This window comes from Alligator mississippiensis, chromosome 16 (genome assembly GCF_030867095.1).
Source record: "Alligator mississippiensis isolate rAllMis1 chromosome 16, rAllMis1, whole genome shotgun sequence".
Taxonomy (NCBI): Eukaryota; Metazoa; Chordata; order Crocodylia; family Alligatoridae; genus Alligator; species Alligator mississippiensis.
Genome location: NC_081839.1, coordinates 21,386,756 through 21,414,348, shown reverse-complemented (window position 1 = coordinate 21,414,348; position 27,593 = coordinate 21,386,756). Strand labels below are relative to the sequence as shown.

The window sequence follows — 27,593 nt, the reverse complement described above, 5'->3', positions numbered from 1 at the left end:
CTTCACCATCAAAGCCTTTCACATTTACCAAAAACCAAAGGAGAACATAAAATTTTGGTAAGGAATGTAAGCCAAAGCAACAGGCATGCAGACTTTATTGCTTCTCTTGTTTTCTCATCATCTGCAGAACATCTGGGGCTTAGAATACCTTTGATTTCTTTATCACATGCAGTCGCATCATCTTGAGCCATGCTCTTGTTAGCAAGGCATGTTTGGGCTTGATGTAAGTTAATCTACCTAGGTATTTGTAGAGCACTCTGTACCATAGTGTCTCGACAGCAGGCCTGAGTCAGTGCTTAAATGGGAGAATCTTCCAAGAGAAAACACAAGTTGATAAAAGAAGAGGCATGGAGTTTTAAGAAGGTGCTGTGAAATGTTTTGAAACAATGCCCTAGCAGGGTATAACAGGCTCCGTGGTTGCTGGAGATGCTATCATTGAGATGACATATGAAACTTTGAGATTCTGAGCTGAAGATTTGATGGCAAGTTACCTGTGGTCAGATTTGAGCTCAGACACTCCCATTATCTGGACCTAAAACACCCCTTTCAGGATCCTTTTGGGCAGCTATCAGCATATGATTGAGGTCCTGTGTTACTTGGAGAGCTTGGGTTCCTTCAGTCTGAATCTCTGCTTTGGTTTTATTTGCACTTTATCAGAGGCTTTAGGGAAAATGGTGCTCTGGGTGAACTTGTATTTGGTGTCCCCCAGCACTCCTCCCAACACTCCCCTCCCAAGTCACTGGCACTGCTATCCTGCTGTAGAGGGTCTCCATCCGGCAGGCTGGGGAGCTGGGCAGGGTGTCCGCCTGTGGCAGGGACTGCCAGCTGCAGTCCCGTGGAGCCGAAGTGGAGGGAGCAGGACCCTGCGATGAGCTGCTGGTGAGTGTTGGCATGGAGGGCTGCAGTGCCCTAAGGCCATCACAGAGCTGCTGTAGAGCACAACACACACCTCTGCAGGCCACGGGCCCCAGCCCAGTGCTCCCTGCATGCACTGCCCCTCTCTGACCCATCTGGGCAAGAACAGGTGCTGCTGCCATCCTCATGCATGAAATCCCAGGCAGCCCATCGTCCTGCTGAGGCCCCCTCCCTCCATGCCCCAGCATCAAGCAGGGCCCTGAGTAGTGTCCCAGGCCAGCACCGCTACCTGTCACTCACAGTGTCCATGTGTGTGCATGTGTGGGGCACCGTCCTGACCACAATGCCATGAGTGGTAACCCATGTTGCCCACCCCTAAGGCCAGCTCTGCACTTTATATACCCTGACCTAAAATGAGAGGCATGCTTCAGACTGGATTCATTTGAGTCAGAATGTAACAATTTGAGGCCCCTCTTCATGGCAGCTATGCAAAAGACTATTCTGGGGATGAACCTCTCCAAGCACTGCACTCTGGACAGCCACTCCAATTAAAATGCTCCCCTAGCCCCACCCTGGACCACGTGTATAGGTGCCCTAAGATGCTGGTGCACATCTCCAAGAGATAAGGACAAAGACTGATTACCATTTTTATGTCAGCAGCCTACAGTTGCTGCATTTGCAGGGCACTGAGGAAAGGTTTTAGTAGGTTTTAGAAATGTATTAGTAGGTAATTAGAAAGCCTTCTGCTGTGTGATGTGCAATAAGCAGTCAGCAGCTAGGTACAGCTAATGTTTGAGATCAGTTTATTCCAAGAAGATTCTTTAAACATTAGAAGATCTATTTAATCCCTGTGCAATACTTATCTGTTTCATTAGATACTTGAGGGATTATTTTTAATTTCCTAAAAATTACAATCCCATATTAATAATTATAAATGTAATACAATTTCCAAACCCCAGATGAGTCTTTCTAGTTGGTGTGACTCACTGCTGAATGAATAATAGACCACAGTGATAAAAAGTCTCTTAGATTATGTCTAATCTATTCCTTGGGGAACAGCACATGATCATTCCCCAATTCTCCAGATTTTTGTCCTGAGAGTTGTAATGTGTTCATCTGAAGCCAAAGCATGCATTGTACTATAGCGTCTATTCCCAAACGATTGCCCTATTGTTTCACTAGTCATGCCCTCTGCCTAATGGCACATACAGCTATGGCTGCACCAGTCAGCCCTGTGGAGAAGAAATCAATGACAGGTTTTCTGAATAAGTGCCATGTGTTTTGTTCTCTATGTATACAGTAATCCTGGAGCAGAAATGGTGAGACAGCATGCAGGGTAGTCCCTACTTCCAGAACTGTCTCCCCAGCAAGTCCCAGAAAGCAACTCTTGTCTCAAGAACTGACTCTGATCAGGCTTAATGCTAAGAGCAGGCTGTCCCGCTGCTCTCACAGCCCTCTTTCCAATGACCAGTGCTTCTGCATAGAACATGGCATAACAAAAATTATTGACAGCACAACATATCCTCCCAACACTGAACATTTGCTCATACACCAGGAAAAATAACTTGGAAGACTGTGGGCTAGAAGAGAGCCACCTGGTGAAACTGGCCAAAATAATATTTTCTTTTTACATTGTATCTTGTGCCCTTGTCATGACAGCAAGTTTGTGGTTGGTCCAATGGAAGCAGATTTTTTAATAAAGAGACATAGAAAGCAAAACCCAAATATATTAAAGCACTTTGTTTCACTCCATCAACTACTTCAGTTTTTGCCTCTCTCTAAAACATCCCTATGGATTTGGGAATCACTGTATAATAGACCCTGAAAAATCACAGCAAAATTCACCACATTAGGGGTTTGGCTATGTTACAAATAATATACTCATCTGACACTTGAACCCTTCAGTCCAAATGCAGCTGTTCTACCAGCTGAGAAAAAGAAAATCTCCATTAGCTGTCAGCTAAAACAGCAGCTTTATCCTTCAGCTGCAAGGAGACAGGACCATTGCACTTTCAGCCTTCCAGTCTCTGTACCCAGTACAACACAGACAGTGTTATATTGGCTGTCCCTGTCCCAACCCAAAATACTGTTGGTTCCATCAGGTCAAACCCATCCAGGGTGTTTCAACAAGGCTAACTTTTATCATGGAAATCTTCCTATTCCCAGTACCTGTTGTCCCAAATAGGATCTGTTTTCTGACCTGACTTAACCCAGGTTTATGACACAATCATACCATGCCCCTTTAAAGTGAACAGCAAAACTCCTGCTGACTCAGGAGGGAGTAGACCTATACCTTTACACTGGGGGGACTCCTCTGACTTCAGTGAACTGAGAGCTGAGGTACACTGGTATGTACTTTCATAAACCCTTCCTCATTGTAAACTTCAGGAAAAACTACAAAGCAAGCCTTGTTCTGGGCATACACCTGTTAAAGAACAGCAGAAACTCTTGTTCATGTGTAGGAAACAGAAAAAACAAATGACATTGCTAAGAACTCTTGGAAGATGTTAATGAATGTCCTTCTACTCTGGTGGAGGTCACTGGAAGCCCTTTTATTGGCTTTGAAATGAGTTGGCAAGGCACTCTATACAGTGGCAATAAGAGTGAGAGCTAGAAACCAAATTAGCAGGTTGGCAACCAGGACTCCTAAACCTTTGATTTTGTCACTGTGCCTCAGTTGACTTCTCCATGCTAACATTTATCTAACATACAAGAGGATTGTATACCATAACTAAGTAGCGATTACAAAAATGACCATTAAAGTCTTCAGATGAAGGGTACAACTAAAAGAAAAAAGTAAGCCAGAGCGCAGGGGATCCTTCATATTGAGCAGATCAGAATGCAGCCAGAACATCTTTGCTATTTTCTCTTTGAGCTCACCAAATAAACCTGTTTTCCTCATTGTTCTATGAAATTAAAGAGAAAAAAAAAGAAAAAAGGACAAAGGAGAAATTACATTAAAGAGGAAGCAGGTCCTTTTGTTGATTTACTTTCTTCATATTCAGCATGGAAACACTGTCAACCAACTGAGAATTCAGACCCTCTACAGAGCACTTGCTGTATTGACAGAACTGAGTGTTTCACCCTAAATAAAAACAGAGCAAAAAAGAAACAGATCTTTCATGAGCTGGATCATGGAGGGAAGCTCTATTAATCCTGCCCGCTTTTTCATGACAATAGGATGGGGTTAAGTGATTTAACTTTAGAAGTGAGTTAAAACGGCTTTCATTTTGTTCTTGTTTTGTTTGGTGGGGTTTTTTTTTCTTTTTGGATTAAAAACAAAAAAAAAGTGTTTTTTCTTCCCCTTCTGACTTAATTCCCCAAGAATGCAGAGGAACTGTTGAACACTGCTGTCCTCAGGCACCTAACTTTAATCACATTGTAAATCTTTTGTGGAGGTACTGTAGAAAGGAGAGGCCTTATAGGGTGCTAATTAGCTCGGAGTTAAGCTTCTGACAAATCCAATTGAAATTAATACAACGGTGGGGGAGGATACATCCAGGAATGCAGGTAGCAGAAAAAGAATGGAGGTGAATGAATAGCCTTTGCCGCTTATATATCCTTACTACTGTGCCTAGCCAGACAGGTACCGGGATAAGGGAAGTTTAATCTGAGACCATAGAAAATTGCATTGTAGCCTGTCTTTAGGGCCCCAGCCTGGGTTTTAGCTGTTGCTGTCAGCAGGACTATCCTTCCCTTAGGGAAGAGAAGGAGAGAGAGAGAGAGCACCATGCTGGGGTATAGAGTCCATCCTGGTGGGGGACTGGATTAGGATGGTTCCCCAGGCTTTGCTACTCTCTACAGACCAGAGGGAAAAATGTGGGGAGAAAAAAGCAAGTTTAACAAAAGCCTGACAGGAAGAACATGCCGGTCTCATCTGTTTTATATCTTGTGCTTAGCTTCCTGGTTTGTTGTTTTCAGGGAGTCCTATTTGCAACATTTTTTTTTGTTGCAAAGATTTTTGGTCCAGTGTTTATTTCATGTTCATCCCAGCCCTGTTCTGACCTGGTAAATATGACACGTTTAAAAAAAAAAATGGGTATTCAGGGGATCTGACAAGTAACGTGATTTTTGCAATTTACAAGTGCAGCGTTCAGCCGCTTAACAATAGGCTTCTGTTTAGTCACCTCACAGTTTTAACCAATAGCAGTAAGAGGCATCTAGATATTTTCCTAGAAAATCATAATAATGTACCAGAAAGAAGCCAAAAGGAATTTTCAAACACAGAAAGCCTCACACTGGCTTCTCAGCAGGAGCCAGCATTGCAAACAGGTGGAGATTTGACCCCTTTGTTAGGAAAGATTCCTCGTTGCTGAACTCTCCACCATGGGTTTACTCTTTTACAGGAGTCTTTCCTGTCCCTCAAAATTTGGGCTAGTTAAACATTTGCCGCTCTAAGGGGCCTTATCTTTTTTCCTTCCTATATTTATAATTCCTCTTCTGTTTTGCCTTGGTTTTTCCCTCTGCACTTATCCCTGTGAAAGTAGCCTGTCCACCAGGTAACCTTTTTGTGGATGAAATCCGGGCTGAGAAGCAGAAAATAATAGCATGATGGTGTCTAGGCATTTCTCAAGTCCTCAAAATCATTCATTAGATGGGTTTGCCAAAACTTTCATCATTCTAATTTAAATAATTGCTTTAAAAAAAATGCATTTTACAAGTATATAGGCAGACAAGGTTCTTTGGGTGAATCTGATATCTTTTATTATGTTGCTAACAGAAAGATGCCCCCTTCATTTACAGTTCTTAGAAAACAATTATTTTTCAGCTTGTAAGACTATCAAGAAATAGTAAAAAATGCAATAGCTCCCACAAACTGAGCCAAGCAAACAGAATATGAACTTTGACAGCTTTAAGTTTTCTCAGTCCAGAAATTGATATTCCAATTCTTTATTTTTAGCAAAACGAGTCTCTACTATATTGATCAAACTTTTGAGCAAACTCTGACCCATCCTTTCAGGTGACTTGGTAATGTTTTCAATACTAATGGTTTGAGCCTTGGCCTTTTCCCTAGTGATGCTTTATATGAAATGTCCCAAAATAAATTTAATTTTTGATTACAGAAGTTGCCAGCAATTGTACAGAGAAGACATGAGCCCACTGCCAATTCCTCATCTCTGGTTGTCCACTAGAATATATCAGATTGCTGGGAATAGGATCCACCTCGCATGTCAGAAGTGCTATATAAACCAGTGTACTGCTTTCTGTAGTAACCCATTCTACACACCTTGAGATTCAGCACACAAAGTTCAAAGGAACATCTGAGAAAAAAACAAATTATGAGTGCGAGAACAGAACAGACTAGAACATAGAACAAAAGAAGGAAAATGTTTAGAAATACCAATTTATTATTAAAAGCATTGCATTTTATGCTGAAAAGCAAAGCAAGTTGGCTGCAATTTCAAAGCTGCTATGGTCCCAGTTTAGTTTGGTACTCATTCTTTCTTTTCCACTTAGCTTAGAAACATGCCAGGACATTTTTTGGCCTCTCACTTCTGCAATGACTGTACATTTATAGAGACTCCTGAACTGGAGAGTTGACCATAAAATGCTTATGAATTCTTCTGCGCTGTCAGCAGTGTGTAAACAGGTGCTAGCCATCATTTTTATGTGTCCCTCAAGAAAATGGGTGAAAGTACAGTTAACCTTTTATAACAGCTCAAGCCAAGAAAAAAACAGTTTGTCTGGAGATATCATCCAGTTGATTGTTACCCTGTGGACTGTAGCTTGAGCCAGCATTTTGTGTTCTTTGATCAGTTGGTTAGCATGCAATGAACACGTAGCAGAAGGCAGGTGTTTACTACCCCAAGTCTAGGCATGCACAGGTTGGTTCAGAATTGGACCTGATGTGAGGACAAAGGTTATCTGCCAAGAGATCATTGAACGTTGCGAAGTTTCAGCTGCCTCAGTGACTTGTGCCTGCAGAGAAGAGTCTCTTTAAAACACAATTAGAGGATGACAGGCCTTGTGGCCTTTGTATTTTGTGTGTTTTCCAACTGCACTCAAAGTTTACCTTGTTTCACTTCGATTTTAACTTGAAAGACTATAAAAATCTAGTGTTTGTGGTAAGTTATTATTCTGGACTGACCTAGAGACTCAAGTTTTCTGTTTCTCCATGGGACCCAAGGAAGTATGAACCCACATTGTCCTTAGCTGATTCACACAGACTGTGCCCACTCCTAGCAATATGAAGCCTTTCTCCCTGGCTTATTCAATACTTGGCTTCTCTGCTGAGACTGCTAAAAAGGATGGCCGTTGTGGTGATGCCTTTATGATACAGCCACCTGCTACTGGAAGCCAGGCTGAAACTGGCAACTCACTTCATACAGGTCACCCAAAGGATTTATCCCAAAACTGCACTGGAACCAAGTGGGTGACTGGGGGTGAATAGAACTATAAATTACCCGGCCATTATAAAATGTGATGAACTGAGTGACCTAATTAAGTAGCATGAATACAAACAAAGTTCCTGGGAAAAACTGCCTTTGGATTGAAATTCTTTTTGTTAGGCCTTTTCAGTTTAAAACTTCATCAACACCTGTCCTCAAGAAAATCCTTTCCATACTGGTTACCAGCCAACAATTTATGCAAAACTTAAATTACAAAGGAGACATTTGAACTAAACTATAAGGAAATTGAAGCCAGAGCAGGGTGCCCCACAGCACAGTTAGCCCCTCCTGAACCAAAAGCTTTGAACTGTAACTCAGTTTCTCCAGACGATGGGAGCTGGCACAGCTCAGAAGTGCAGGTCAGACACTGGGGTAGGACTCAAGAGACCTGTGTCTGTTTCTGGCTGTGTCACTGACCTGCTGTATGACCTTGGGCATGCCACTGGATTCTCTGTGCTTTGATTCCACTCCAATTTAACTACAATTTTTAACATTTTCTAATAAAGTCTTAAATCTGTCTGTGCAGTGCCCTGCACACTGAAGTCCTGATCTTGGCTGGAGCCTACAGTTGCAATTGTAATAGAAATATTAGAGGCAACCCATTCTACTCACATTGGCTTCCCAAGCTGTTTAAGTTACTTGGTTTTCAAACATTAAATGTCTAGAAGTTCAGCTCACTGAGGAAGTGATCTTTCTGTGCATAAACACCGTGCTCACCCAGGCCAAGGCATGTCCCTTGCACTGTGGGCAGGCTGAACCCTGTAAGTCCCATGATCACAGTTTTCCCAGGGCGAGGCTTGTCCCTTGCACTCCAGGTAGGCTGACCCCTGAGTTTCTCTAAATGTAGGAAACTTGACTGCATATTTTTTTGGCTAGGTGCAAGTGAGACTAGGGCACCCTGGGCTCAACATAGGTTGCCTGCCACAGATTTGAGGAGTATCCAAAGCGCCAGACTAATGGGTCTGGGAAGAAAGATACTTGCCCAGGGTGGTAGAGCCACACAGACTTGAACAACTGAGCTCTGCTCAGTCAAAATTTGAAAGTTGACTTGGGATTTGCCCAAGTGAATTTGGAACGGATTTGGGCCTTGAAACAAAATTAAAAAAGAAACAAACCCAACCATAAACTGATGGCAAACCTCAGGAGACCTGCAGTCTTCAAATGGCAGCTTCAGTTAGCTAAGCAGACAATCAACATGATGATGCTACTCTTCTGCTCTCCAACTGAGTCACTCTCCAATGCACAGGCCTTACTTAGTCTGCTCTCAAACCAGCCTTGCGATGCTGTAACTCGGTTGATGTCAGTGAATTTACTCCTGATTTTCACCGGTGTAAAATCAGAACGAGGCTCATGGTATTCGTTTCAAGACTTGGGGACTCCCTGAGGGCAGGGATTCTTGTTGTGTAACTCTGCCTCGCTCTTTATCATGCGCTCCATCACCATGGCCTCTAGGGCCCTTCACACACCACACCACACCACACCGTGTTCCTGGTATCTTTATTACGTCCAATTGTTATTAACTTATTTCTATTACATTTAATTTTGCTAGTCATAGTTGATTAACCTGCCTTAAGAGAAAAAGCCCTCTCTAGAGTCTGCGCTGACAGTTGCCGGACTTCTAAGACACTTTTTTGCCTTTGTTTCCTCACAGTATCTTCCTTCACTTTTGCCACTGTTTAGTAAAACCCGCCCTTCACATTTGCACTGCTGCGCTCCACCACAAAAGCCGATGCCTTCTTTCTAATCACAGGCTCGCTCTCCTTTTCCCGGGAGACAACATCACATTTTCCGCCATGCAAATGAAACGTGTGAAATAGTTTTCATCGGTAGATTAATCCAGCATCACACGCTCGGTAACGAGGTAGACGATCTGGCTATAATAGGTTTAGTCAATTGGGTCCGTAAAGCCCTGCCTGTTCACCATATAAAAGGCTACAGAAATCTGTCTGTACGAAACCCACGTGCGGGGCGTCCCCGCAAGGTGAGAGCGGGCGGCGTCTACACGGGCGCTGCGCTGCGCTCCTTTGTGGGGAACAAAACCGATCCGAGGCAAACCAGTGCAGGCCCCTCCACTTCATCAGCCTGGCGGGTCTGCTGCGGGCCAGGGCCGGGTACTGAGGAGGGATGTGGGAGCGGCGTGAAGAGGTGCCGGGGACACGGACGAGGACGGGGCAGGAGCCCGCCGCACCCTGCCGGCCGAGACCGAGGCTCGCACCCCCCCGGACCCGCTGCTCCCACGCGGTGCCACTCCCCCCGCTCCCCCCCACCTGCTGCAGCGGTGGTACGTGCCGGGGGCGGGGCTCCGGCGGCGGTTGGGGCGGGGCCGGGGGCGGGGCGGGGCGGGGCGGGCGCGGGGCCCGGGAGCCGCTCAGTGCGCGCGAGGCTGCGGCGGGGCCGGGTCGGGTCGAGTCGGTCGGGCGGGGCCGGCGGGGTGGATGGAGGCGCCGGTCCGGATCGGCGGCTCCCCTGGAATGCGCTGGGAGGCGGCTGCCGGGCGCGCGCGCTCCGTGGGCACGGCCGGCCCGGCGGCAGCGGCAGCGGCGGCGGAGAGGTAGGGGCGGGCCGGGCCGGGCCGGGGCGGGGCGGGGTGCGGGGCTGTGCCCCGGCTGGAAGCGCCTGCAGGCGGCCGCTGGCTCGTGGCGGCGACCGCCCGCCCCGCAGCCGCGAGCCTGGGCCGGGACGCGCGGGCAGGTGGGAGCGGTGGGGCCCGCAGCCTCCGCCGAGCGGCGGGGAGCTTCGAGCTGCTGCCAGGGGTCGGGAGCTCCAGGCCTCTGGGCGCGATCGCAGGGCCAGCCCGCGGGCAGCAGACACGGGCCCCAGGGCTCGTCGCCGTGTGGTAGAGACAAGCATACACTTGTGTCTTGCGGCAGAGACTGGCGCGGGGCGGAGCGGGGCCCGGGCTGGCGCGCAGCTGTCAAAGTGGGACCCGGGGTGGGGTCCTCGCGTGCCGCTCGCGGAGCGGCGGGCGCGTGGAGCAGGGTGCTGGGAGGGGCCGCCCCGGGGGCGAGGGCACGTCACGCTCCGCGTGGAGCAAGTTGCTGTTGGATTATAACCACTGCTCTACCAGCAGCACTCGTACTGCCCCGAGCACGCGCTGGTGCGCACGCACGTGTCCAAAATGTGTAGTGTACACATCTCCAGCAGCTTGGAGAAGTAGGCAGCTACTGTCAAGAGGGGGGACACCTCTTGAGGCTGAGTTTAGGTGGAGTACTTTTAACTACTAAAAACAAAGTAATACTTACTTTTTAATTTCTGCTCCTGTGTGAGGTGGCTTTTATTGTTGTTCGACTGCATTAGTTAAGGTTTAACCATCAGAGGAAGACCCAGTTTCATGAAGGAAGTTTAGCAGAGCTCCCAGAAGATCATTGGTGAGGTAATGCCTTATTCTTGCCCTGTTTGAACTGCTGCTGTTCAGACTTTTTTAATATTTTAGAAAAAATACTCGGGTATATTTTTTGGGTGTTAAACTTACTATCTTGGAACATACTGATCCAGCCCTTCTGGCTTGCTTCATTTCTTGCCTACTGTTGCAGGTGGTTTGACTTTTGAAGTGATCTAATTAAATTGACTGTTTAAATGAGTTGCTTTATGCAGGTCAGCAAGGCAGGGTTGAATGAACTCTTGTGTAACAGAATGCGGGCTCTTGTCACAGTGCTTTCCCCCCTAACATTGAAAGGTAAACCTGATTGAATTGTTCTTGTTCCAGTGTCTGCGGTGTCTCATCAGGCATGGTTGCCAGTTTGGTAAAACATTTCCATGACCTCCTTTGCTCATGTTAAATTAGGTAGATGGCACTTAACATGCTGGATTCTTACTTTAATGGAAGCTGTGGCAAAAGTTGCAATTCCTTAGAATTTTTTTCCCTTATACAACTAGTCGTGTGGACTGAAGAATGGAAATTTGTGGTTCTGTTTGTGTTTTTGTTTTAATGGGAGTTTGGGGAAGATCCCAGAAGTTGCATTGTATTACATTTTTAATAGTAAAAGTATTCCAGTTTATTCTTTTCTTTAAATTCTGCAGTGCGCGCACGTAGTAGAATCTCTTGGATGCCGTCCTTGTTTGGATGTCAGGATTACAATACAGAATGATGCCCTTCTAGCAGCACACTTGTAGAACAATGCTGATTGTCTGCTCCGAGGTGTAAACAAAGTTGTAAACAAAAATGATTGAAAACTAATGAAGTTGTTACTTTGTTATTAGTCTCAATACTTCCAGAATTAAAAAGCATCTTTAAAATTATAATGGATGTTTTAATATTGTAACTAGATTTTTTTTTTCTTTTCAAACATGCATTCTAAAATTGGGGTGGGGGGCATGGATTGCTGCCAGTTTTATTTGTAATGCTTGTTTGTATCTAAGTGGAATGGGTTAAAGGGGATTTTTATCCTTAGTTAAAAGGAAAGCACATTCCTGTATAGAATGATATGGATTGTCACTCTTAAAGTCATAACTTACAAGGAAATGAAACCTGTTCCATGATTTCTTTTTTCAATCCCTACAGTATCACCCTCGTGATCTGAATAATAGTACTGAGGTGATATTATTAATGTGGCTTTTTGAAATCAAACTAATTATATTTGCCTGAAAGAGCCACATTAGTGTGATTCTAGCTCCCTGATGCCTTTTTGGAGCCCTGGAGACAGCCTAGTGAATAGGGCTGAAAATTCATTCTGTATTTGATTAAATGGAACAGACTCGTTGCTCCTTACCCCAGCAGGGGCTATGAGATCTCTTGATCCCCGAAGCGGCTCAGAGACCCTGGGAATTCCATTAGCGAGCACCTGAGGAATGTCTGCCCTGCAGTGCCTTTTTTGATGATAGTGGGGGGAGAAAAGTAGTATTGCGGAGTTGATTGTGGGCGGGGAGGATACATTAGAAGAATCTATATGTTGGAAGATCTAAAATCAAGGCATGACTTAACAGCTTATCTTTGTAAGAGAAAAGCCCAACCCAAAAGCACACTAATAGTCGGGATTCATATTTAAAGTAGAACTGTGGTGTATTTTGGGCACAGAAACTTAACTCATCCACACTGCTTTTTGAAACCATCTGATTCTTTATTCAGTCTGCAAGACAGATTGGTGGAAAACAAATATTAAAACAAGCACATAGTGACAGACTGGGTGAGTTTGTTTGGTTTGTTTTTTTTTAAAGCATCTTTAGAATACAATTTAAAATGTTAGCTCTTTTGCCTTGAATTTAACTGTTAATGATCTGGTGGTTTACTGTGGTCTGACCATGAAAGGAAACTTGAATCTTCTGTTAACTTGTCATCTCAAATGTTAATTTTTACATTTTTGTTTCAGTTTTGCATAGGTCTAAAGTGTGCTGCTAGAAGAATTTAAACACGTTGTGTACTATTTTTATTGCCTGGAAGCTTTAATGTCTGTTTTATCTAATAAAGCTTTCTCCACGATCAGTGTCCTCCAAGCCCCTAAAGCAAAATATGAATGTATAATTTTGAGAATCCTGCTTTAATGCTTTAAAACTCTTTGGGACTTCATAAATTTGTATTTTATATTAATCTTTTCTTGATGCAGTTAAGTAGATTTTTATCAAAGTCATTTTTTGTTCTTTGATTTAAAATTGATACTAGCTAACTAGCTTTATGGCTTTTTTTCCCCCTATATGACTGATACATTTTAATGGAACCATTTCAGTCAACCTTAAGCTCTTAGAACAGGACGCTCTTGCATCTCTGAGTGTTCCTTTTCTTCTTTTTCTTTTCTTTTAATTTGATCAAAAATAGAAATATGAATGTAAGCATTTAAACATATGGCACTCCCTGTGCTTTTTTTTTTTTTTTTTTAAGGCATTATGTCACTAGGAAGTCTGGAAAGTTTTAAAATTTCATTTGAACACGTAAGAAAAGCAAAATATAATTTTCCATATTCTGTCATTTCCTTATGACTTCAAAGGGCTGTTAATTTTATAAATCTGACATCTTGCCAGGTATCTTGCGTTTTAGTTGCATTGCTTATATATTGCTTGCATCATGCGAAGCATATAGCTACTATGTAAGTGCTTTCTCTTACATTCTTAGAAACAAGTAATAAAGAATAACATTAAATGCATATACTTATAATTAAGCTGTCAGTTTAGTATTTTATGTCTAATTTTGTAACCACACAACTCTATGAATGGCATGGTTATACACATCATTTAAATGTATGTATTAAATTGTCATTTTGCAGTCATCTGTAATTAGGATTACTTGGTGGGTATATGCACCTTTTCAGGTGTGCTGGTTTCCTTACAGATGTTTTCAGTTCATGAACTCAAACAAAAACAGGTCACCTTGATATTTGTGTCTTTTAATATAAAGCTGCATTTGTACAGACTGTTTGAAAATGTACTTTTAAGATAAACTGAACACCAAAGAAATACCATACTTCCTGCTAAAAAAAGTAACTTTAGGGAAAAGCTGTGTTTTTGTATAGGACAACTTAGTTGATGGTGGCCACAGTCTGTTTCCTAATATTGCTGTGATATTCACAAGCTGAACCTTTCAGGAGTATTTTTAAACTTTTTATGGCATAAATCTATCAGAAGGTTTGCTAAATTTTAAAGTATAAATAACTATAAGGAGAGTGTTGGTATTTTTAAGGGCTAAAATGGATTCCAAGGTGACTTGTAAAGCGTAGTAAGACTGGTTGCTACCCGGACAGGTTTCAAAACAGGACACGTACACATACTGCTGTATCAGTAAGTGCATTTTTTACATTGGAGAGGATATAGGAAAGGAGACTTCCACCTGTTTGATTCCACAGTTATTGCAGAAAGGACATTGTAGACTTATGAAGTGATATAGCAAGCAGAAGTTTGTGTCACTTAATGCTTAAATTTTGTTCAGTGATTTTTACTTTTACTTTTGAAGCTAGAGGTGAAAATAGAACTACTAAAACAACACTCATTGACCTATACTTAAAAACAGAGTGGAACTAAGGGGCAGATGGTAATAAATTGGAACTATCCCAGAAAATAAGGAAGTCTGTTATACTGAGTACTGCTGTATTGATGCTACTTGAATTATGACATAATTTGATTTTTTTTTTTTTTAATAAGCATGTTTGAGTACTAGTAAAATGTGCTTGCAGTATACATTGGGTGTTGCCTTCAGATTGCGTTATGTGCTGTTGGAGCGTCCTGCTTCACTGCGATGCTTTAGCAGAATTTGGTAATCACATTTAACAGACACTGAAAAGTAAGTTCTTGAAAAATAGCCTGGATCTATTACTTTTGTTTTTACTGACTTGTAGAAACTTGTGGTTCTTTTCTTGTCCTCTCATTTTCCAGTCTTTGGACTTCATGTTTTTTCTTTCACTGTTTCTTAGAACACAAATGACTAGCTATGCTTTTTTGGTACACTAGCCCTTACACATGCTTATCAATGCTCTTAGGGGACAGTGTTAGTCACTGTGTACTCCCTCTGGTGGCCATCTTTTACGCTGTGCAGTACTGCGGTGAAATCCAGTATTCCAGAGGAACAGTGGCTGCTAGGCTTTTGTGGGGTGGAGGTGGGGTTTAAATACATTTCTTAGTAGGCCTAGCATAAAAACCCAATTTTTTTTTTGGGGTGATGTAAACATAATTTCTAAAGGTATGGTTTTCTGTTCTCAAGTGCTGTAAATCCATAACTCCTACTGTGACTCATCCTGATGTGGCAGGCTGTATCAAGATGCAGCTGTAATGTAAATTCAACTAAAATCATCCGAGGCTTTTAAACAATGAGTCTCAAAACACCCTTACAGATTAAGCAATGTCCATTCCATAGACTGAAAAAATGCAAGTGAAAGAGGCTGTAGTTCACTAACACTAGCACAGCCAGGTAGTACCAAAACTGGGAATAAAATCCTTGTAATCTGACTCTTGAATTCTGCTTTATTTAGATTCAACCTTCCTTGTTCAATAAGACCTCTTGTAGTACCAAACCCACTAAACTTACTCAGGCAACTACTTAAGAACAGAATTTCTGTGTTTTCTCTAGTAGAGAAAATTTAATTTCTTTGATAGTCTTCGATGCTTAATAGAAAAATGATTTACATGACCAGTGGGAAGTGAAGTAGAGAAAGCAGCAGAAGTGCTGACATTTCTAAATGATTTTATGAATTATTTTTATACATATGTGTACATCCTTTCTCTGTCAAGTCTTCAGGTTCTGTCACTGTAAAACAAATTTAATAGTTTTTAAGGCCAGTCAGGACCATTTGATCACTTAACGTGACCTCTTATGTCACACACCATTGCATTTCACCTGCCTACTCCTTCATTGAGCTCAGTAACATTTGATTTAAAGCATACCTTCCAGAAATGCATTGCGTCTTGATTTGAAGAAATCAAGAGTTGGAGAAGCCACTACTTTCTTGGTAGTTTGTTCCAGTGGTCATTCATTTTACTGTTAAAAATATGCCTAATTTCTAATATGAAAATTTGCCTGACTTCAGTTTCCAGTCATTTGGTTTTTGTTATGCCTCTCTTCTAGATTAAAGTCTTCTTTTTTTTCCTCATTGAATTTACTCAAACACTGTAATCAAGTCACATATCAGTATTCTTTTTGATAAGCTTAAAGGATTGTGGGATTTAAGGAGCTCAATGTAAGCCATTTTTATCCATCCCTTGAATTATTTTGTGGCTCTTTCCTGCACCATCTCCAATTTTTCAACAGTGGGAACATGGAAATGGAGCCTTACAACAACAGCATAATATTACTGGGACCCACAGGACTTACCAACAAGTTAGCAGGAGCTGGAAAGTACATTTTGCTGTTGGTTGGGTTGGGTGGAAGCAAAATTCTGGTTGTGGGAATTTGCAGAAACAGATTGGTATAAATAAGTAAATAAAGTCAGGCAGTTTGTTCTAAGTGCAGGATTCAGTGGGATTTAAGTTGCAGATGGGTGTAGGACAAAAATACCAAGGGGGTTGGGGGGCGGGGGTGAGGTGTGGGAACACATGGATGGAAACAAGTCAGAAAGTTTCTGTGGGGTGGATTAGAAATGGGATTAAATATATAGTCCTGTGCAAGCCTCTATACCAGAACTGTATGTAGACCTCTTAACATCAGTCTCATCGATGCTTTGTAAAGATAAAAATGACCTCCTTTTCTCTATTTGCCATCCCCCTATGTTTTTATCCAAAGCTTGCATTAGTGATTTTTAACCAAAGCATCCAATGACTCTTGATATTGAGGTTTTTTTTTAACCATCAAATCCTTTTCCGAATCTGCCTTCCAGGATACAGTCTGTCCTTCTGGATGGTACTGCCTGCAGATGTGACTTTTCCCCCCAGATGTTTGACTTTTGATTTGACTATGTTAAAATGAATTTCTTTGATTTGGGTCAAGTCAAAGATGGGATTCAGACTGCTGTACAAGTATGTACTGCCTTAAATTATGATTCGACTGATTTTTATTATCCATAAATATTATCAAGAGTGCTCCTTTAAAAATGTGTTTTATTAATGATCTGGAAGTCGGTGTAAAGATGTGGAATAAAATTGGGACTAATACATATCCCTTCAAACCTTTGTATCCCTGTTCAATAAAGACTTTCCATTAATTAATTTCTAGACTAATTTTTGAGATAAGGAAATAGATTAACATTGTCTATTTTTTTTTATGTAGTATAGCGCACTTTTTAATGAAAATGTTGCAAGGTACAAATTCAGATACCATACAAAAGTCTGTTGTGTCTAAACATTTGCTTTTATCAGTTAAAGTTGCGACATCTTCAAGAATGAAATCAGGCTGTTTGACATAAATTGTTTTGTTTTCCACAACTATGTTGATTGGCATGAACTGCATGCCTGTCCTTCCAGTATATGTCTCCCCAAATTAATGTCCCTTATTTCTTTGTACATACTGCAGGTGGGAGTGGGGGAGCGAAGTAACTTCTCATGCTTTCTCCCTAATCTGTAACAGGCTTCTTTTCATACCCTTAAGACTTGAGTACTTTGAGCCACACACATTTCAGGTTTTCTCTTCTGGAGTTAGTGATAACTCTGCATGTTCATATCCTTAATCTGCTGTGAGGGCTTTCCTATGTAATGTGTTGCCTCCTCCATGGCAAGTGCCTATGTGCACTGCATATGGTTACCTTTCAGTAAGTGGAAGGTATACTATAGTAAATTATACCTCTTTCAGTGAGGTTCCCTCTTGCCCGCTCTGCTTTCTTCCTCCCTGCCAGTAAATTGTTGCGTTTCAATACCCTAAAACAAGTGGAGGTTTCTTTAGTGCACCACCTCCCCCTCCAGTTTGTGTGCCCAATCTGTCATCCTTAAACAGATGATAACTAGAATTTTTAACATACTTCATGTGAATTGTTCTTCCATCTTCAGTACTATCACGTTCACATTTTCACAGATGAGAATTTCTGCATTCCCTTGGTTGTTATGGAAGTTCTAGTATTGGGGTTTTTTTGGGGGGGGGGATTGTTTTTTTTGTTTGTTTGTTTTTTAAGCATGGAAAAATGACTATCTTCATGTACTATATACAAGTTCAGTTTCTATGTCTGAGTTTGGGGTTGTTCTGTATTTGTTTTCTGAATAGTGTCCTCTTGAATTGCTACCTTAATGTCTCCTTTCAGGTAAGTCTCATCTGCAACAGAGATTAGCCACCCTACTGCATGCTGTTGTATTAGAGCTCCCTTTGTCACTGGAAAGTAACCCTGTGTTAAGCCAAAACTTCCTTATTTATACCAGGTCTGTAGCTAATGTTTAACCCTTCAATATTCTTCTGTGTTCTTATTTATGGGAAATAGAAGGATGTGGAGAAGACTACATTGACTTGCTGCTTCTGGGATCTTGGAATAGAAATGAAATCTCTTATGCTTTTCTAAATTTTGTATCGACTCTCTTAAGAGTTCAGTATCACCTGACAGGTCCCTACTGATGACTTCAGCATTCTACAAGATTTTGTCATTACATCTCACTTGTACAATGGGGAGCAGTCCGTTTCTTTTGTTATCTTTGTGGGCCTTTCTGAATTCTCTGTATGCTCCTCTTACTATAGAATTACCAATGACAATAGCTTACTTTCTTTAAGAACTCTTGGTAATGGCATATACTGCAAGGATGTCTTTAAGGTATATTCCCTGAAGGCTTTTTCATATCTCCAAAGTGAAGTTCAAAGGTGGTTGACTATCTGCTAATGATTAGATGCTCTTTAGTGGGTTGAATGTATCCTAGTTCTGTTCTTCCTTGGTCACCTGTCCTCCTCAAAGTTTCTGCCCTCTCCACTTCCTTATGGCCAAGCCTTACCCCTTTGATGTCTGTGGCAATTATTTTGCAATTTGTTTGTCCAAGAAGTCCCTCCTCAATCCTACATACTGGCATTTGCACTTCCAGATCACTTCTCTTTTTCTAGGTGGAGGGGAATGTACTTGATGCACTCCTGTCTTTCAGTAAAGAAGAGAATAAAACAGATGGAGGCTGGTTTTAATAGCTGAGCAACAAAAGAATATCTTGCTGCTCAACCCCTACTTGCATAGAACTGCATTACCCCTTCAGAACAGATTTGCAGTCTGTTCTATCAAACACGTACACGATAAAACACTTGAAGGAAGGGGACTCATTCCTATCACTGCTGAGACCAACCCTAAAACCATAACTAAAGAATGAAGGTGTACCTGGGGATTTGGTTTCTCAGAATTCTAGGATTGTAAGTATACTATAAAAAATAATAGTATTGATTCACAGTGTATGTATCTACATGTGTCTTAATGTTTGTGGTATTTCTTAAAGCTAAGCAATGTTATATGCATAGCAAAGAATTTTAAAATAAAATTGTGTTGTATGACTTAAGTGTGTAATCATTGTGAAATCATGCAAGGAGCTAAAAATTTCCCCAGCCAGTGCATCAAACGAATCAGTAAGTTGTGTGGGACTTTTCTCTATTCCATAACCCGCTAGAGACAAGGGGGTGCATGTGTGTGTAAAAGGGACTTCTGGAAGGCTTTTTCTCTCGTAGATGCCTTTTTCCCAAGAACAAATTTCTTGGGAGGATGCACCCCTTCTCCAGGAGAGTTGTTTAACTGTGGTACCCTGTCATACACAAAGAAGACCTTTTAAAATGCATACATACTGTTTTTGTCTGGTTGGAGAAAGTATGTTTTTTGTCCCGTCAGATATGCTGGTATAATTTCTCACAGCTGTTGCAGATCGCATTCAATTATCTACTCTTGCCAAATATTTAAGCTAAATAGAAGTGTTTTTTCTGTCCTAAATAAGATGAACCTCTCAAAAGTCCTTTACATGTTCTCATTTTGAGACTAGGGAAAGACTGCTGCTGTATTACACAGTAAAATGTAAGCCAAACTTCTCCTAAAGTTTGTTAGAGCCCATTCCTTCTAAGTGGCTATTTTATGCTAGTATTCACTTCGGGGAGCCTTTTGTTTCTCAACAACCTTTTCAAAATATTCTAGCACTCTAGATGCTTACTGCCTAAACATTCTGCAATGACAATGTATCACAGCTTGACAGAGGTTTGAGTTACCTCTAATAAAATGCAAGCTAAGCAAAAGAAAAAAAAGACAAGACTCTTGGAATAAAAGAAGTTTTCTGTTCTTGGCACTAATCTTTATTGCAGAATGAAATAGGAAGGTGTACTGTGTAAGCATGTAATAAGGACAGTGGTAATGGAAGAAGTGAAAAGATCTTTTAGTAAACCTGTCTATAAAGGAATATTTGGCTCAGTTAAATCATTCTGAAGTTGGATTTTGCTGGGAATGGATTCTGAGGTTAAGGCTTCTTGTGTTTAAGTTGTGCTTTCAAATTGTTGTGCAGTCCAGATGTAATAAGAGTAGATTTTAGGATTGCAAGTTTAAATGATGTGGTGGTAGTCTAGTGCCAAGAGTTAAGTGTGGCATTGGTCTCAGGTTTCTTTAACACTGTAAGTTCACCTCTGCTGGAGCATATGAGAGCAAATGAATGAATCTTTCAAGTAATGGAAAATTAGCAATAGCTTACTATGTTCTGGACACTTACTATCTGGGTTTCTAGAGGGCAAAAATGAGCCAATGCAGTTTGGGTTTGTTTTTTAGACTTTGAAATTAGCCTGTATCCTGTTTGATATGTTTTTATCATTATTATTTACTGTGGCAGGAGAAATTAATGTGAAGTAAACTTATTTTATGGATATGAACATCTTGTATGTATGTATTCTTTATATGCATGGATATAAGACATTCCAAACCAAGACAAGTTTATATTTTTTTAAAAACCACTGTGGTCCAAAATCCTGAAATTACTGTGGGAAAGACATTAGCAAGGCCAGTATGTTCAGTTGAAGATTGAAAGCTTTCTATAAAGGTCTTTCCTCTGTTCCCTTGCAAAGTCTAAGGGAACTGATGTATAAATGCCAAGTTTTTAACTCCCTCCTTCCCTCCCCCCCATAGGTTGTAGGTTGAAACCATAACAGGAGTGAAGCCCTACTCTCAGCTATAAATGTAAGCTCTGTCTGTTTTCACTCTAGAAATGTATACACTGCAAAAGGTAAATGCTAGCCTGGTTAACATAAGTTAGTCATTATTTATTCAGGAACTGGTAAGCCTTTGATTGTAGTTGACAATAGTAATATAATATCAAGGTTTTCACCTCTCTGTTACTGTCTCAGTCTACAAGGTGTCCTTAAAAACAAAAGTAAACATTCACCCTCTTTAACAAATTTAAACAAAAACATATAGCAGTATTTCTGCTTAACCTTGTTGTTCATCGCAGCTGGCTGATACACACATAAGGTGAAATTTGCTCTCCTTGTAGAGGGCCTTTCTGGCATTTATGTGGAGCTGAGGCCTAATTCGGGTCTCAAGTGCCATGAAACTCTGACCCCTTTACTGTGGTTAGCGGTGCAGCATTAAGAAGATAATTAAGTGGATGTGTTGAAAGAAAATGTAATATTCTATAGGTTTTGTGCACAGTATAACTAAGACTTCTAAGAAATTCTAAATGGTTTCTGTAAGTATTTTGAAAGGCCATGGCAGTGTAGGACAGAAGATTTGTGGGTTGATCATTGATTTCTTTCAGTTTACCTGAAATTGCAGCTAGATAAATCTCAGTCATTTCTTTGCAAAAGCATCTTCTAGAGACTTAGACTTGCTTTGAAGGATCTCATTTGGGGTCCCTTATGTTCTATACTTGGGCTCCCTTAAACATAGGATGTGGCTGTGTGGGCAGAACAGGAGTTTGTGTATCCAGTTAGCTTGATTGAAAACTTCCATTAATATTTGTGATGCTGCTGTTTAATAATCTTTATGTCCCTTGAACTGGTCTTGGTTGCCCTGTTTTGCTAGTAATGATAGCGTCCGTGGTAAATCACAGGAGTTTTATCTCTGAGATGGCATGGTCCTGTTCCACTGAGAGCTTTACAGATCAATGCTTCAAAGCTTAGCTTTAAATATTTGTGATGTGTGCTAGCTTTATGATTTCCTCATAACTGTTATCTAGACCTTATGAGAGCAAGAGGTTATTTGTTTTGTTTTATTAAGGTAGTGCTCAAAGTCTCATCTGGACTAAAGCTTACTTTGGGACCTATTCAAGTACGTAGTCCCTTAGAGGCTAGAATCTCTAATTTTGAAACCAGCCTCAGTACATGCATGTAGGACAGAAATAGAAAGATGAGAGTAATAAAAACAATTTCTGTTAGTCTATCGTACAGCCAAATGATAATTCTTTGAAAATGCATAAATAACTGGAAGATAAACTCTGTTCTTTTCAACTAACTGCCATTCACCTAGCAGTCATTCACTAGTACAGGGCTGTCCATCTTCTAAGTGGCAGGAGGTTGGACTCCATTTGGGCTACATGTCTGTGGGCCGTACCTGGGCAAGTACTACAGAGGTGTGTGCCCCACCCCCCCACTGCTGCACCAGCTTGTCTGAATGGAACGGGCAGCCATCTCATTAACCAGAGAGGGAATAATGGCCCTTAGACATTGGCAAGAATGAGCCCAGCATGACCTCATGCTTTCTTGACTGCTTACTATATGTGATTTTAGTATATTTTTCTGAATGTTTTTGTTATTTATTCCCCTTAGACTAAGAGCAATAGAATAGTAAAGGGTGATTAAAGACAGACTGCCAGGATTCCCAATATAACAAGAAAATGAAAAGACATTATTTAGCCTGGTAAGGAGGTTTGATTGCAAAATTTACACTTAGGGAAAGTGATAGTCCAAACTGGTCAGTTGCTCCTTTTTTCCACAAGGTTTTTAGTGAAATTGTGTAATTCATTGCTGTAGGATCTAGACAGGAATCCTACCTGCGCTTCAGCATTCAAGCTTTACTCTGGCTCAAGGGAACCTCCTATCCCCCGTAGCCATGAGTTTACAGACTCCAACTAACCCATAAGATAGCAGTAGGTTGAGTTGCTATACATTTTTGCTGCAGGTGTGGATTTAATAGTTGTACTTCCATCAAATAGATCACAAGTAGAATAGATCACTACAAGTTGCAACAGAACAATCTGAAGCTGTTGATAAGCCAGTTGAAAATACCTCTTGCCTGTGAGGGTTGTTGGAAGATGTTAGTGGACACGCAGGATTAAACTACTTTCTGAAATTGCAGTGAATTGACCAAGTTTTGTTGTATTTGTAGTAGTTTGCACTTGCAACCACATGAACTCATATTTAGTTTTCCATTAAATTCAGATCCATGAGAGGTAATTCCATGAGAGCCAAACCCTCTGCTAGTTCTAATTAATGTACTTCCAATGTGTGAGGATGTATCCCTAAATATTTTTCTGATGCCTTAAGCTGATCATTTCAGTCTTTTTTTTCATTTCTACTTACTCCATTGATTCTGTTGGTAGGATCTGTAAAGTTACAAAGAAGGTTAACCTTGATAGTTAAATATGAGGCCTCCTTTGAAAACAGTCTGCCTTATCCACTGTATTGAAATCTGTGGTAACATGTATGTACAGTTTGATCATTGGCTTTTTGGAAATGTAGCTCAACTGTGAAAAAGTATGTTCTTGTTTGGACCATTTTCATATAGCTTCATAATTGGGTGCATTGTTTGTAGGATTTTTTATAAAAAGTCCACTTCAAAATTACAGTAGTTTGAGAAATAGGGGATTGCTTCATGTTGAATAATTTACAAGTTGCTTTAATACTGCTGCAAATTTACCTGGAGCTTAACAAATGTAATTCCCATACCAAAGTATATATACTCCAAAGCTCACCTCAGTAGTTCAGGGTGGAGATGGGATTATTAGTGAGAAGATGGTATTCCTCGTAATATTTTTAAGGACTGATTGACACGAGGTGAGAGGGCATTTGTATTCAAGAAACAGTCTTCCCTAAGTATAAGTGTCATATGATAGATGTAAAACCAATAGTGGAAGAAATGGAAAACTTTAAGCTGTGTATACAGGGCCACTAAAATGATGACAATATGCTCTGGGACAGTACTGCCTCAGGTGTGTGCCAATACTCGTTTGCTCAGTGCTGCACAAAGATGGCTGTGGAGGAACTTGCCAAAGCTTATTGATACATGTACAGAAATGTTAAGGTGGACATGCTCCTAGTGTAGCAGGGCAAGTGTCCTATTAGGGATTGCAGCCTGTCACTGTGGTGCTGCTACCTGGCACCACCATAGAAAGGTGCTTGTCTTTTGGAACAGAAGTTTAAGCTAAGACAAAATCCTGCCTTAAAAAAAACTCTGTCAGGAAGCTGAGAGCACTTTTTTTTTTTCAAGGTGAAGGTATCACAGCCAAACCAGGACATTTCGTAGCTTTGTATTAGGAAGAAATGAGAACAGGATGTGTCAGTTTAAGATTATCTAAAATTTTGAAAGAGGACGGCAATCTTGTATTTTGAGGCTTATACCCGCTGTTATGGAGCCAGTAGTGTAGTGCTAAAACCAGTGACTGTATCCAGATGATAGTGTTCTAAAGATCCGTTTTTACAGATTACTATTTTTATAAACCACATTTAAATAAATAGTTGTTATTTAGGGATTTAAAAATACTTGTAATCCAGAAAAACTGTATGTTAAGGCAAATGTTGTGTCCTTAATTGTTTTCTGGGGCTGGAAAGTTGGGCAACATGAGATCAATTTGCGATGCTGTGAACCATGCAGAGTATATTAGCAGGGGACAAGGGGAACTACTACCCCCAGACTACTGCACTGGCAGCACAGTTTGAGGAGGAGGTGAGCAGGCAATAGTGGCAAAAAAACACAGGTTAGGGACTATTTAGAAAAGCTGGACACACACGTCCATGGGACCAGATGTAATGCACTCAAGGGTGCTGAAAGGATTTGGCTGATGTGATTGCAGAGCTGCTCGCCATTGTCTTTGATAACTCATGGTGATTAGGAGAGGTCCCAGATGATTGGAAAAGGGCAAATATAGTGTCCATGTTTAAGAAGGGGGGAAAAAGGAGGATCTGGGGAATTACAAACCGGCCAGCCTCACCTCAGTCCCTGATAAAATCATGGAGCAGGTCCTCAAAGAATCTATTTCTAAGCACTTGAAGATGATTAGGAAAAGTCATCATGGATTCACCAAAGGCAAGTTATGTCTAACCACCCTGATTGCCTTCTATAGCAAGATAACTGGCTCTGTGGATGTGGGGAGACCAGTGGATGTGGTGTACCTTGACTTAAGCAAGGCTTTTGATAGTGTCTCCCACAACATTCTCTCAAGAAAGTTAAGGATGTGTGGGTTGCACGAATGGACTGTAAACTGGATAGAAAACCGACTGGATTGTCGGGCTCAAAAGGTAGTAATTAATGGCTGTCTCTAGCTGGCATCTGGTATCAAGTGGAGTGCCCCAGAAGTCGGTCCTTGGGCTGGCTTTGTTCAATATCTTCTTCAGCAATCTGGAAGATGGCGTAGAGCTCATCCTCAGAAAGTTTGTGGATGATACCAAACTGGGGGGAGTAGCAGATATGCTGGAGGGTAGGACTAGGATTAAGACGGACCTAAACAAATGGAGGACTGGACCAAAAGAAATCTCCTGAAGTTCAGCAAGTACAGTCCTGGACTTAGGACGGAACCATCCCATGCACTGGTACAGACTGGGGACCAACTGGCTAAGCTGCAGCTCTGCAGAAAAGGACCTGGGGGGGCTACAGTGACAATAAGATGAATATGAGCCAACAATGTGCCCTTGCTGTTAGCTTTCTTCACAACATACTGGGCTGCATCAGTAGGAGTGTTGCTAGTAGATTGAAGGAAGTTATTATTTCCTCTATTTGGCGCTGGTGAGGCCACATCCAGAGTACTATGTCCAGTTTTAGCCCCCCACCACAGAAGGATGTGGATAAATTGGAGAGAATCCAGCCAGAGGGCAGCAAAAATGGTTGGGGGCCTGGGGGACATGACTTGTGACGCGAGGCGGAGGGAGCTGGGTTTATTTAATCTGGAGAAGAGAAGACTGAGAAGGGATTTAATAGCATGGAACTACTCCAGTGTGGTTATGTAGAGGACAGAGCTAAACTGTTCTCAGTGGTGGTAGATGACAACAATTAGATATAATCTCAAGTTGTAGCAAGGGAGGTTGAGGTTACGTATTGGGGAAGAAACTTTCTCACATGGAGGGTAGTCAAGCACTGGACCAGGCTACCCAGAGAGGTTGTGGGTTCTCTGTCCTTAGAGGTCTTTAAGACCTGGGTAGACAAAGCTTTGACTGGGTTGAGATAGTTGGGGCTGGTCCTACTTTGAGCAGGGGGTTAGACTAGATGACCTCTTCAGGTCCCTTCCAGCCCTAATTTTCTATGATCCTTTTGATTCTGTTTCACTATGAGGTAATATTAAGCTTTGCAAGTACAGGGCCTAAAAGTAAAATTTAAGTAAATTCTGATGCACAACTGAAAAATGACAATATGGCATGGTAAATGACTGGTCTCCAACCAGACCCGAAAATATTAATTTTTTTTCTTTTTTTAATAAACCTCCTAACATTTAATGTCTTTTCATCAATAAAACCGCACACATAATTGTCCAGGGCAAGAAAATAGTTCAGATTAGTTTTAGAAAACACAGCCCTAGAGACCAACAGAATAAATAGACTAGTATGGTCTAGTATGGCTTCATACCCTTTCCCAAAGCTTGGAAAAACAAGCATCTTCTATGCCCTGAAGGTCTACAGATTCAGACTACATTGGACCAAGATGAGGTACCTATTCTAAAGTTGAAGGGCCCATTAGAAACTTCCCTCTAGTTTACATCAAGTAAGCTTGAGCTCTTTTACCATCAGCTGTTGTTACTTGGAATATCACAACCTGGCAGGTACCATGTCACATGGGGCTTTGGTTAAAAATATCACCTGAAGATTTACCTAAGCCAGTTCATAGTAATTTCTCTTAGTGTGCACTGTGAAGAAAACAGACAACTGCTTTCTACATTTAGCTTTAGTTTGTAGCGGTCTAAGTGTGCCTAAGTGGTTTGCATGCTTATCTACCACCTGAGCTCAAGTTAAGTCATCTTCCGCTTAGAATAGCAAAGATTAACTTCTATATCCTTTTGTCAGAAAAAGCATTTGAATGACAGAATAAAAAAACCCTGTACTTTGTACGTTGGAGGATGGTGAAAGGAAGAAAGGAGCATAGCTTGTGGCATTGTGCATTTTGTCCTGTTCAGGAGCAAATCCCAATTGTACCAAGTAATGACTCTAATTTTTTTGAGAAATCATTTCACGTTACTTTTTTCCCCTTTTTTGGCCTCCTCCTTCCTCCTCTCCCTCCAAGTCTTTCAAATGGAGAACCAAAACCAAGTTCTATAGAGCAAGATATGTAGATGTAAAAGATACATGGGAGTTACTAGTGGACAGCATCTTTTCACTGAACAGCTTGTTGAGTGGGGGAAAAGCACATTTTTGGTTGAATAGAAGTAAAGCTATAATGAAAAATCCTTCTCTAGGGAAAATATTAACTTGCTTTGAGATAAATTTTCTTGATAACTAATGACAATCTCACAGATGCATCTTCATAGCTTTATTGCTGGAACAAAGAAGACTAGGGGCTGTTTTGGGGTTAGAGCTGTAGGAACAGATGCAGTAAGCTGAAATGATAAATATGACAAGAAAAACAATGCAAGTCTCTTGTTTATATAAAAATATCACCAACGAAGAAAATTACTTATGGGTAAAGCTGGGGCTCCATTGTGTTAGTAACCATATGACATACAATCTATGACTTTCTCCCTGTAAGAGGCTGGAAGGGATCTTGGAAGATCATTGGGTCCAGCCCCTCTGCATCAGGCAGGTAAGATAACTGGGGGTCAGGTGACCCTAGCCAGGTGACCATCCAGTCTCCTCTTGAAGATTTCCAGAGTCCCTGTTCATGTTGAACAAATGCAACAGAGTAGGGGGAAAGGGCTATAAGTAGGGATTAGTTTGCAAGCTGGGCCCACAGT

At 41.4% G+C, this 27,593-nt stretch overlaps 1 protein-coding gene across 4 annotated transcripts in view; it reads left to right on the top strand.

Moving 5' to 3' along the window:
- The window catches only part of CDON (cell adhesion associated, oncogene regulated), a 148,967-nt gene that overhangs the window by 38,636 nt on the left and 82,738 nt on the right, over positions 1 to 27,593 (top strand). Inside the window, exon 1 of one of the 4 annotated variants that reach the window (XM_059719545.1) lies at positions 9,647 to 9,795. The exons of 1 other annotated variant lie outside the window; for it this stretch is intronic. The gene's annotated coding sequence lies outside the window, so the exon portion shown is untranslated. Of the gene's footprint in view, positions 1 to 9,646; positions 9,796 to 10,280; positions 10,618 to 10,796; positions 12,368 to 27,593 lie in introns of those variants that run through there. 2 more of the 4 variants (XM_006261208.4, XM_059719546.1) reach the window with 2 other exon arrangements.